General features: G+C 36.0%; 1 pseudogene; it reads left to right on the top strand.

The window, feature by feature from the left end:
• Positions 1–201: 201 nt before the first annotated feature.
• Positions 202–6,173, top strand: LOC109118093 (annotated as a pseudogene).
• The last annotated feature ends 3,785 nt before the right edge of the window (positions 6,174–9,958 follow it).

Here is a 9,958-nt window from a genome sequence, read left to right as displayed (position 1 = left end):
GTCTTCATTCTTTTGGAATTTGGCACAGTATATATTTTTAAATAATCTCTGTATTTCCAAGCTCCTAGAATCACATGTATCTTCCTCCAGTCCTCCTTCCATTCTTCGGGATATTGCTGTGCTTGACTTTGCTGCCTCTCTTTAAGCTATTTTATTTGATTAGCAACTTTATTTAGCCAGGCTCATTGTATACATAATACAATGTCTCAGACTACCCTCAATTGTCCTTGTGGAGAAACTTTAGAAAATAATTTAAGGACATTGGCACTGCATGCCTCTGGACCAGGAGTAACTAATTACTCATCTTTAGAACAGGTATAGCTGGTTTTTCTGTTTGTCTGAGATGGGTGAGGGTGAATTCATTTTGTCCCCTCCCAGTTTAGGTAGTCACAGTTTTTTCCCATGAATTATGATTCATAATTCATAGAAATGACAGAAGTCTATTGATACCACATCAGATAAAAAGAGGAAAGTATGGTGGAAGAAGAAATTGGAGAGTGTGGTTGAGTTACATTAGAGAAAGGTATTGTAGGACTATTATTATTTTTGCCTGAATCTAAGAGTATTTTAAAGTTATTGAAGAGTTTTAATCACATTTTAATTAAAGTACTTCTATCAATGGAGAAGAGATTTTAGAATGTGGCAAGTTGCGGAAAATAGAGCATTCAAACAATTTTCAGAAATAAACACTCCTTCCATATCCTCAAAGGAAAAGAGAGCTGAACAAGATTTCCTGAAGCTTGCAAACTTGTTGATCAATAATTTTTCCAATGATAAGTCACTGGGTTACTTTTACATTTCTTTCAATGACAATATTAAATATTGTCAAAACTTACAGTGCTTATGATATACCCAGGGTTGCACTGTAAATACTTCTTTTACTCTGACAAAAATCATATACTATATTTTATTTATTGTATCGATTCTAAATATCAGGAGGTTTTATTAGGCTAAGTTACTTATTAAAGTCACAGAGTTAATATGTTGTAGATATGAGAGTAAAACAACACTGATTTTAGGTTCTTCCTTAACTGTTGACTGGGTGCTATATTTGGGACTTTTGACTGTTATTCTCTGTTTGTAAAATGGAAAGTGAAATTTTTGAAGAAGCAGGAAAGAAAGGAATGACAGCATCAGCAGAAAAGCAGGGTGGTCAGCAAGAGACTTTGAAGGTTCTCTTGTGTGGAAATTCTCTATCTACCAGCATGGTAGGACCTGGGTTCTAGGATAAAACCGAAAGGCCTCTCATTGGAATTTATTTATGGCGATCCGTTTTTTTTATGCAGATATTCATGGACAATCTGTGTATCAGTGGAATTGGGTATGAGGTATGATGATGTGGTAGAAGGAAAAGGATATCAGTGAGGGTTCCGATCACAACTGCTGTGAGGCTGAGAAGTCTGTGTTGAAAATAACAGATATGCGGAGTAGTGAACAAGACATATCTCTAGCAATACAGAAATTCCTCAAATCGCGTTACTAATTTTGCATACATCTCTCCTTCTGTGCATGACAAGCAGCCAGTGAAGGGCGTGGACACACAGGACACTTGAATAACACAAGCCCAAATCAGAGGGCTAGGTGGTAGGGCCCCTTGTAAGCCAGTGACTGGGTTGAGGACAGTGGAACTCCAGGGCAGGAACTCTAGTGCAATCCCCTAGCAACAGTGCCCATCTTGCTATAGGAAATTGTCATGTCTTTGTGGATGGTGGCAGCACTTTTCCAAAGAGGAAGAGGATCCATTAGTGCTTCAGATTGTCTGGAATGGTCTTTATATCAACCATTACTAGTCACAGCTGATTAGTGCTTTGAATGGAGTCTGATGTAATTGAGTTATAGAATAACACACCTCCCTCTGAGCAGGGTCATAGAACATCTATTCACTATCATTGCTGCCAACCTCCATGTAACCACCCTTGTGGTCCTTCTACCACAGACATTTTTTTGCATAAATGAGAATGGGTTTGGCCCCATTTACTCCTACCTTTTTAGCATGGCATAGAAATGTTTCATGAACTGGATCTGAATTTAATTCCCAACCATACAACTTAGAGATAGTATTAACAAACTACTCGCGAGGTGACAATAATATCAGGGTCACGGCCTATAATTTGAATAATCTTTCAAACTCAGTGGCTTAATAAAGAAGGGACAGAGTAAATAACTTTTATGGGAGAATTTTCATGAAAATATTATAAGATTAGGATACATTTTATTTAAGTATAAAAAGTACATTCAAATGTATAGAATTGTGTTCTCATTAAAATAATATTAATAAAATATTTTAAAATATGGATGAATTTGTTGTAAACTTCTATAATCTTTTCATTATTGATTTATTTGAATTTCTATGTCATACTAAAAATGTAAAAAAGACAAATTGACAAACCTAGTTACTAACGTATAAACCTTAAGGATACATTCAGAGTTGATTACATTAACTCAACTTATCTGACTTTGTTACTTTTACTCTTTTTCTTTGTTGTAGCAACATCCTGAGATAACTGTCAGAAATATTTTATATTCTTTCATGTTTCAGATTCCCACAAAATGAGGAGTAAATATCCATTCATAGGACATTCATGTGCATTTTTCTAGATTAGCATATTCAGAGATTGCTGTGGTTCAGTATTTATGATTATTTGAACCTGTGCATTCTCGTTAACTGGTTGTCCTTTAGCCTAAATGGATCTAGAAAGGAAGATGTAAATTATAGATAGTTCAATAATTCAATATTATTGTTAGGACCTGTTTTTCATGTGGTTGTTACTGCATTCTGCATCCTGTTGTCTCAAATTACAGGGATACCATCTTGGTAAAAATCATAAACTAGGGCTAGAGATTTGGCTTGGTGGGCGCCATGCCTGCCTTGCAAGCGTAAAGTCCTGAGTTCAATCCCTGGTATAGGAAAAAAAAATCATAAACTAAATAGCTATAATCAATTTATTTGTATATTATCTCATACTACATTAAACATTTTATTATGATAATCACACAAAAGGGAAAAATTATAACTTAAAGACCATATCAGAGTCTGCAGAATTCAAACCAAGTAGAAAGATCCACTGTGTTCATTTTTATAAGGGAAAAATGATACTTGGACTGAAAAAAAGTAAGAAAGTATAAAGAGAAGTTTTTTTTATTAGACTGACATATATGACCTCATATATACAGTTATGAATATATATTAAACGTGTAAAAAACATCCGAAAGATTCACATCTGATTGATTATGTAGTTAACACTGGGATAAAACTGCCTAGTTTGCCAACATTGAACCATGTGACCAAGGGATGCTGTTTCAATAGAAAGAGTTGACTTTGGCTTAACCTTTCAAATTTTTTAGAAAACAAAACAAATAAAAATATTGAATGGTACATCAACAAATGCATAATGAACATAGCGGGGTAATAATGACAAATTTGAGTGAAAAACATCATTATTGACATTTCAGAAAAAAAGCTAAATTAGGAATGGATATTGCTGGACTCTTGCCTCATCTCTATGCATACTGATGTTTTCTTTTTTTTTTTTTGCTTTGATTTGTGAAATGATTGAGGGTGTGATGTTTTCTTTTCTTTTCTTTTTTTTGGCTTCACTTTATGAAATGATTGAGGGTGGGATGTTGACGGTGATTTTATTTGATTAATGAGTCATCTACCTGAGGACACAGGTATAATCTGAGATTTTGATAAATTTCTGTCAGACAACTTTGACTTGGTTCATTTTCTGTTTACACTTGGAAATCTCTGACATTATGGGAGTGCGTTTTGGAGGTGGTACGGCATCATATCCTTTTCTGTGGAGCCTTTTGAATTTCCATGGTCTCGTTAAGCCAGTTACTGTGATGAGAGGTTGACTTAGGGGTACATTTTCTGGTCCTGAGCTTTTTAATCGGAGCAGTACACGTATTTTCATTTGTTCAGGTGTCATTACTGTAGATGCTAGACACAAGCAGAGACATTTCCTGGGTGATTAATGTGAGTTTCTCTAAATGACGCCTTAAAAATGCCCTTCTTCTGTGGAGAGAGGGAGAAACTCCTCATCAAAGAGTTCACAATTTTTTCTCTTCTACATTAAACTTTGTGAGCATTAACAGATTTTTTTCCCACAATTCTCTTCCTTTGTTTTAACAAAAACGTCACCATTGTTTCAGGAAATAAGTTCCTTACAGTTATCCTCTTCCAATTTATTCTGCGTAACTTTGTATTTGAATTCTTCTGAAAATTTATTGTGTGTGTCTTATTTACTTTCTCCTTACTGAGACACAATAAAGACATCCACAATGCTAAGGAAAAAAGGTGAATTTTGGCTAAGAGAGGTTTCAAGTTCAGAGTTCTAGGCGGCACCAAGGAAGGGTGACATTGCAGAGAGATATAGAAGGGGGAAAGCAGCTGAAATGCAGCAGGAAGGAGAGAGAGCGAGCGAGAGAGAGCTATGAAGGGAGGAGGGACAGAGGTATAACTTTCCGGGCCCCTCAGTGACCCACCTCCTCTGAACAGGCTTTACCTTCCCAACATCACATTTAGCTATAAACTCATCTCCGAATTAATCTGCCAGTGAGTGTCCCACCTCCATGATCCAATGTCTTCTAAAAAGCTCCACATATGAGGCTTTAGGGGAACATCAAGAAATAAACCACAACAGTATGGTATTAGAAATGTCTGGCTAGTGGCAAAAAATATATGATTTTAAAATTATTTTATGTTTAAAAATAGTAAAAATTTTAAATACTTTCAAATTTAAAATAAAATAATATTATTTAGTAGTTTATTACTTCCAGCCATTTGGTTGATTTTAGTCAAGAAGAACTTTTGCAAATTTATATATTACTATCAATTTCCTCTAGTAATATTATATTTAACATGCATTTTTTCATTATTGTTGATTTGATAAAATCTCTGCATGTGTCTCTCACCTTAAAATAGGTAAATCTTTTTTCTGTCTCTCTATATCTCTATCCATTCTCTTATATTCACTCTTTGTTTTTCATGTAAGTGAAATGTACATATATTGATTTGGAATATTAATGTCTTACTACTTTTTCACTTCAGGGAGAAAATATCCAACATTCACTATACAGAAGAGGAAAGGATTATTTTAGGTCAAATTTTGTACAGCTTTCAGTCCACAGTTGGCTGGATTCAAGGCAGGGGACGTGGCAGAGGGATATGGTAGAGGACAAACAATCCATGGCATGGGAAGCAAGAAGAAGCACCAACTTGTTTTGGTCCCTTTATATTCCATCCAGGCTACAATCCTATTGATTGGTGCCACCCACACAAGGTGAGGATTTCTCTTTCAGTGAATCCATTCAGCCACACGCAGAAGTATGCTAATCCAACTAGGTGACTAATCCAGATATCACACACCCTTAATCCATATTCACACACCCTAGATCCAGGCTCCTCTGAAAAGCCCAACTCACTAGGCATGAAACTTTGGGGAGACATGTAGATACCAGTCACAACAATCAGTTCGTTTAGAGTTCTCTTATGATTGCTTACAACTAAAAATTCTTCTCCTGGTGTTTTGTAAACTTCTGCATTATAAAAGTTTCATATTTTTCTTCAGGTGCATAATAATCCAGAAATAAAACATAAAATCAAGGTGCAGTCTTTACTTTATCCTGGCTTACAAATGCTCAATACTTATTTGTACACTTTCCAAGAAAATGAACATGGTATACAAGGGGCATAACCATGAAACTTGTGAGTTTGTATTTAGTCAAGGATGAAGCACTTCCAGAGGCAATGAGAAAAAACCAACACATGCCTGTGGAATCCAGACATCTCTTTAAGGAAGTTTGTTAACTGGAGTACTCTTCTTCCTGAGAAGTTTAGAAAGGACCACGTTTACACTGAACCGATTCTTGGAAGATCCGCTTATTCACTTCCAGCACTTTTGGATTACAGAGCATCACCCTTGCTGGCCAATGATTCACAGTTACAGAATTTACCACTGACCTATATCCTTACCTGCCAATATGATATCCTTAGAGATGATGGACTTATGTACGTTTCAAGACTTCGGAATGTTGGCGTCCAAGTAGCTCATGAGCATATTGAGGATGGAATCCACGGAGCCTTATCATATATGACAGCACCATTTTATTTACACCTGTGTCTTAGGATAAAAGACATGCAAACTGGTTGGCTGGATAAGAATTTATAAATGTGCAATGCGTGCATCTCAGAATTTTAATTTGTGACACTTTGTAATTGTGGTGAAAAGAGCCATGTAATTTTTAAATCCAGATTTGAATTAGGTGTAACAGTTACTTTGTGTCTTAAATGAGTTACTAAATCTTCTGATTTATAGGCATTGTATATAGAATGTGGTTCAGTCTAGTTTCTCCTTGCTATGAATTTATTTTATATATGGCAGTCCAAAAAAGGACCAGTGTTTATCAAATTTGGGAAATAAAGTTTCTCCAATCAGGGAAGATAGTTTCCAGATCATCAGAGAAAATCACGAATGGGCGGAGACTATCCGGAAAAATAAATTGATGTTAAAATGGCATGGAAACTGTTCGACTTGATGAATGATAAGGACCTTGTATTAGTTTCCTGTGATGCAACAAATTACAAACAAAACAAAGCTGGTGGATCAAAATGAAAGAAATTTATTCTGTTAGCGTTCTGTAAATCTAAAGTCCAGTATCAAAATATGGGCCAAATTCAGTCAAGGCGTTAGCGAGAGCCACACTCCCTCTGTGGACTCTTGAATAAGCTCTGTTCTTCTTTCATCTTCTAATGACCACTGGTTTTCCTTGAATGTAGTCAACACTTCATGTAAGTTCCTGTTCTATCTTCTCAGTTCCCTCTACATCTGTCAATTCTCCTTCTATCTCCCAATTAAAATCATACATGTACTTTTAATTTACGGTTCTCCTAAATAAATTCAGATTAATCTCCCTATTTCAAGTTTCTTAATTTGTAAATACTGTCCTCAGTTTTCAGTATAACATTCAATATAAGATAACAGTCATATAAAATAGCATCTATCCAGATTTATACATATTACCTAGACCTCTATCGGTATTCTACTCTATGCATTCTGGAAACATATAAAATGGAGATTTATGAGATATGCATTCAACAGTTATGATTAATTTCCAAATTATCTCCAAACAGTGCCTATTCTAAAGGAAATTTCTAGGTTTTTCTCTTCAACTATCTATTCAAACATTGCATTAGTCACTATCCTTGCCATAAAAAACTCCTACAAATTGAGGGGCCCAACCTATAGAAATTTGTTTCCTCCTTTTAGAGGCTAGATGAGGTCAAGACTACTCCAGGACCCTAGTCCCTCTGAAGGGAGAAATCTGTTCCAGGCTTCATGGATTATGGCAGCAAAACTCCAGTTTTTACACATTGTTCCCTTCCTGTGTGTTCTGTCCAAATTTCTGCTGTTGTGTGAAAACTCTAGACTTATCATATTAGGGCCCACCATAGTATTCAATTCCTAATATGAGTGCCCCTATAAAGACATATAAGGGTAGGATTTTAGGTCACATTCTCAAGTATTGTGTGTGTTGGAAGGGTAGCACCAGAAATAATTTTTGAAGGGGAACAAAAATAACACATAGAGAGCATCATGTCATCCAATTTCTTAAATGTAAAAATGGTTTTATGCTACTGTTAATGTTCTGAAAAATCCTTCACATTCCATCTATCTATTGCTCCTTGGATCAGGATATCAGCCACCACTGAGCTTCCAGTGGTTACACTGTGACTCATGTTAGAGCCTGCCTTGAGCTCAAAACCACCCACTGCAATCCTATGTCCTGTTCTCCTATGGCCTGATGCACTCATACACTCATACAGTCTCTCTTTTTTTTTTGGTACCCGGGACTGAACTCGGGTCCTTGCACTTGCAAGCCAGGCCACCGAACCACTGAGCTAAATCCCCGGCCCTAAGAAAATACAATTTGAACAAGGAAGCATATTATATTCTTAGGAGCAGAATATATATATATGAACACAATTTATTTTATAAAAAATAGAGCAGAATTGTATAAGCAAACAATAAAGGAGTAAAATATGTAATAAAATTTATAGATGGTCCTAATTTATATAAATCAGAGGAAAGCATGAAGATAAAAATTTGCTAACATGATAAATGGGCTATATTAAATTATCATCCAGAACAGAAAAAGATATCATAATGAGTCACTAAACATTTTCAGTTGAAATTGAAAATAGGGAGTGAGACCTATTATTAATGTGCTTTTTGTTTTGTTTAGCTTTTTTTGGTACTGGGGATCGAACTCAGGACCTTGCAATTGCGAGGGAGCCTATTATTAATGTTTATTTCTTGCATAGAATATATCATAAATCCAAAGACTTGTTTCCAACCAGTTTGGATAAGAAAAAAATTTTCAAAAGTAAAAAAGCAGCAATACTGTATTACTATTAAGTGAATTCCAGATGTTAGGCAGATTTCACTCATTTTTTTTCCAATCATGCATCTTCACAATTATAGGACCCAAAACAGGACACAATATTGTGTTTACTTGTGTCAGTCACTTTCCTGCCATTTTGACAAAATACCGAAACCCTAAACTTGAAAGAGGAAAGGTTTGTTTTGGCTCGTGGTTTCAAGAGTGTTCCGGTCAAGCTCAGGTAGCTCCCAGGTGAAAACATCATGGTGAAGGAGCACAACAGAGAAAACCGTTCCAACTTGTAGGTGCCAGGGAACAAGGAGAGAAGGGAGGAGCCAGGACAAAATGTGCCCTTGCAGGTTAAATACTCAGTGATCCACCTCTTCTAACCAGGCCCCACCTTCTAGGAGCACATTTATCTATGAACTCGTGAATGGATTAATCCCTAAAGAGTATAGCACACCCATGACCCAATCCCTTCCCAGATGTCCACCACAAAGGACTGCGGGGGAACAACTTAGATCTTAGCTGTCATGTCTACTCAGACTCTTCTTGCCTATGACAGTTTACCCATCTTTGCTTGGCAGTTTGGGTGGAGTACTGGCCAGGTGTTTTTTAGAATGCCCTTTAATTTGTATTTATATTTAGTCTGAGCTGGGCCTTCAAAAGGAAGGTCATAGAGAGGAAACGGAGCCCTTTTCATCACATCATAGAAGGAAACACAATGCTAGCAACATTACTCACAGCTGATGATATTAACTTCACTCATTTGACTACGGTAGTTTGTGCCAGGTATATAAATTGTAAAATCACTTCCCTTTCTCCTTTCCGTAATTTATTCTCTGTAAGCAACCCATTAAGTCCATTTCACACTCAAGGAGTGGAGAACTTATCTGCTATAGGCAAGGAACTATATAGATTATTAAAACTGTTCAGTGAGGAAGATTTGTCTCTTCCATTTTTAAAAGTTTAGATATTTATTTATATTAGTAATGCTTGCTTTGTGCTTTTATTCCTTTTTTTTTTTCTCGATACCAGGGATTGAACTCGGTCAGGACTTTACACTTGCCAGGCAGGTGGGACATCAATGAATTATATCTCCAGCCCCTTGTTTTGGGTTTTGGTTGTAAACCCGTATTATTTTTGGAAGTTCTTTCTGTTGATCTCTGTGTTCCTTTGACAAACTCCATCCTTCTTTCTAGCATTAAATCTGCTTAAGGAGTCTCTTGTACCTATCCTACTGTGGTCACACCAGCAGTTTGAATAGCCACTTACTTATTGCTTTAAAGAAGAATAATATTTAGATATAAACATCTGGACACTGGATATGCTTATTGACACTTCAAAAAATCGTTGTATTGAAGCCAAATTTTCAGAAGATGAGTGCATTATAGGTTCTACTCTCACAGCTATCATTTGTTCCTAGTTGCTTGTGTAAACATATACATTTAATGCTTATCACTCACGTTTATATCAGTATATCCAGTATGTTGGCTCTCTGATGCTTTCTCACTGATATTTCAAAGAACTCATACAGATAAGGATTTTGAGTTCTTGGATATTGATGACGGTC

The sequence above is a fragment of the Fukomys damarensis genome, unplaced genomic scaffold (genome assembly GCF_012274545.1).
Source record: "Fukomys damarensis isolate Sample0158 unplaced genomic scaffold, DMR_v1.0_HiC HiC_scaffold_37, whole genome shotgun sequence".
Taxonomy (NCBI): Eukaryota; Metazoa; Chordata; class Mammalia; order Rodentia; family Bathyergidae; genus Fukomys; species Fukomys damarensis.
This window is presented reverse-complemented; position numbering and strand designations above follow the sequence as displayed.